General features: G+C 39.3%; 1 pseudogene; it reads left to right on the forward strand.

Annotated features, from left to right (window-relative positions):
* The first annotated feature begins 2,188 nt into the window (after nt 1-2,188).
* Nucleotides 2,189-2,804, forward strand: LOC102846704 (annotated as a pseudogene).
* Nucleotides 2,805-3,498: the final 694 nt, after the last annotated feature.

The following is a 3,498-nucleotide window of genomic DNA, read 5'->3' on the forward strand; positions in this document are numbered from 1 at the left end:
TGACTTGATGGAACATAACAATTTGGAACTGACTTATAGATTACCTTCCAGTGAGTTTCCATGCTGTAAATTGCATGTGAGGAAATTGCTCATCTTTCTCTCTTTTAGATTTGACCCACTGAAGAGCTGCAGCATTTCAGTTGGCAGCATAACTCCCAACCAGAAACCTCTCTATATAATTATTAATACTTTATCTTGTTGTGGGATATCATCTAGTTGGAACCAACTCATAGCTGACCCTCCAGGTGGTTTCCAGAGGAGATATGCTATTCTTCTCTCTCAGAGTGGCTGGTGGAGTGGAACCTTGTGTCTTCAGGATCACAGTGCAGCTTCTTACCTTTAGGCCACCAGAGCTCCCTATACATGTCTAATGACCATAATTTGTGTGATCCACATAGTCAAATGCTCGCTATTAGATTGAAGGCATTTTTTAACAGTCTTTTAGCTTTAACTAAAATTCTGGTGTGAACATTATTTAATAAATGCTTTTCAGTAACACTTTTACTTCATTTACTTAAAGCATGTGATTTTATTTTCATTTTTTTAAATCCATAAAACTTACTCTCTCTAGTAGTCAAATTTCTCAATTTTAAAGTAAGTTTTCCAAGTTAATTTAAGGATGGAGAGAAAGAAGAAAAGACCAAAATGTGTATCAGAGGAGACTCTGAAACTTACTCTCAAAATAAAGAATTAAAAATGATAAGAAGAAATGATGAAGTAAGAAAGTAGAAAAAAATGTCAGTAGGCAGCTTGATAAGATAAAGCAAAGCTTTATAATAAATTGTGCCAAGACTTGGAATTAGAAGATCAAAAGAGAAGACCACATTTAACATTTCTCAAGCTGGAAGTACTGAAAAGATATACTGCAAGTTGCTATAATAAAGAATTCTATGGGCAATATTAAATGATGCAGAAGGCATCGAAAGATGAAAGGTACACAGCTGTTATACCATAAGAATTTGTCAATAATGAACCATTTCAGGACATAAGTTATCATTAAGAAGCAATAGTACCAAACAAACAAGTCCAAGCCTCACTGAAAGAATTGGGGTGGGGCTGGGGGAGATTCTAGGAATTAATAAAATACAAATTGAGGTGTTCCAATGAACAAATGCAGCCCTATATGTGCTGTTATATGTATCAAGATTTGGAAAACAGCCTGACCAAGAGATGAGAAGAGATTCATATCTGTTTCCATTGCAAAATAATGTGATCCAACAGAATATGAAAATTATTGAAGATTATCTTTAGTATCACTTGCAAGTTAAATTTTATTTCAATTTATTCCAAAACCAAATGGTTGTATTTACCCCAAATTCATGGAGCAGTACATCACCAGGAACCTGCAAGAGAGTTACGCTAAAGCTAGAACAAGGGATATTGGCTCAAAGCAAGTAACAAAAAGATGTTTACTTGTGTTTTATTGGCTGTGCAAAGGTATTTGTGTATATCGTATTAAATTATGGGTAACAGTGAAATTATGGATAATACTTAATTGTACTCATTTTAAACTTAACTGTACTCATATTAGATAGAAGCAGTTATTTGAATAGAACAAGGTGATACTACATGGTTTAAAGTCAGGAAAACTGTGTCAAAGTGGCTGGCATCCTTTCACCATATCAGCTCACTCTGTTTTCTGAGCAAATGATATGAGAAACTAGACAGAATGTTGAAGAATGCAGTATCAGGATTGTTAAAAGACTCATAATTTACCTAAAGTATGTATATAAAGGAACTATTCTTCCTGAGGTGAAGAGGACTTGAAGAACTTACTGGTGAAAATAAATAACTACAATTTCAGTATGAGTTACACCTCAACATCTAGAAAACAAAAATCATCACAACTGGACCAGTGGATAGTATCATGATAAATGGAGAAAAGATTGAAATTGTCAAAGATTTAATTTAACTTGGATCTACAGTCAGCACGCACGGAACCTGCAATTAAGATATTACACTAGGCAAATATACCATCAGAGATTTCTTTAAAATACTAAAGAGCCAATCCCAGAGGTGCACGGTTCAAATCCACCAGATGCTCTGCTGAAGAAAAAGGAACAATCGCCTCCTGTACCAGTCAGATCCAATTTGACGGTACACACATAAAAATAAATAAATTAATTAATTAAAGAAAACAAACTAAAGAGCACCTGTTACAGGTCGTGGCGAGCCCTGAGAGATCGCCATGAAGGCTTCAGGAACACTTCATGAGTACAGATGGTGGGTTGCTGCATGCCCACCCCCAAGTGACGGACTCCACCACTTTACCGCATGCACATCTTCGCCCCCAACCATGTTGTTGCCAAGTCCCGCTTCTGGTACTTTGTGTCACAGCTGAAGAAGATGAAGAAGTTTTCTGGGGAGATTGTATACTGTGGGCAGGTGGTCGAGAAGTCCCCCTTGTGCGTGAAGAATGTTGGCATCTAGCTGTGCTATGACTCCCAAGTGGGACCCACAGCATGTACCAAGAGTACCAGGACCTGGCCACTGCAGGTGCTGTCACCCAGTGTTACTTTGACATGGGCGCTCAGCATTGTGCCAGGGCCCTCTCTATCCAGATCATGAAGGTAGAGGAGATGGCAGCCAACAAGTGCCGCCAGCCTGCAGTCAAGCAGTTCCATGACTCCAAGATCAAGTTCCCACTGCCCCACCAGGTCCTGCGTTGCCAGCACAAGCCACGGTTCACTACCAAGCAGCCCAACACCTTCTTCTGGGCACAGCCCTTCTGCCTCACCCCAGTCTGCCCAATAAAACGCCTTGGGGATTGGAAAAAACAAAAATGTAAAGTGCAAAGAGGTTAAAGGCTTTGCGTGACCCAAGCTCTGTTATTTTTAGTGCTTCATATGCATGTGGAAATTAAACAAGGAATAAACAAAATCAGGAAATAATGTCTTTGAAATTTTTGTTGTGGACTGCTATAAAAAGAACAAGGGCAGCTAGGGAAAATCTTAGTCTGACTTCTCCTACCTCAACAAAGGGGAACTGTCCCATTGAACAACATCTACAACACAAAACAAGTTGTCATGAGATCAGATATGTCCCCCATGCTTCTGCACCTACTTCTAAATTGCAGTACTAGTCTTACTACTCTGCTGGGCCCAAAGTCCATTGCAGTAGCTCACAGGCCTCGTAAAACCATACTCATAGTTATGGTGTTTATTAATGTAGTTAATAGAATATAATTTTTTTAATCAAGACAGCTTCTGAAGTGTACTCAAAGACATTTCAGCCTTAAGCCTTGTGGCCTTAGGGCAGTGTTTATAAGTTCTGTTAGTCTTGCCAACTGTGGCATCTCCCCCTAAGTTTTCTAACATGCTTAGGCAAAGGCTGGTTGCACTGATTCTGTAAAGTAACAGTCTCAGGGAAGCTCTGTCTCACAAATGGTCTCTATTTTTCTTCTTCAGCTGCTCACTGGAAGGGTTGGCTGGAACAAGAATCTCTGGCCCCAGTGAGTCTGCAACTTTGCTGGTGGTGAGATTTCTCCAAGTCTCTCTC

This window comes from Elephantulus edwardii, unplaced genomic scaffold (assembly GCF_000299155.1).
Source record: "Elephantulus edwardii isolate Elephantulus edwardi_28Jun2011 unplaced genomic scaffold, EleEdw1.0 scaffold00010, whole genome shotgun sequence".
Lineage (NCBI taxonomy): Eukaryota > Metazoa > Chordata > Mammalia > Macroscelidea > Macroscelididae > Elephantulus > Elephantulus edwardii.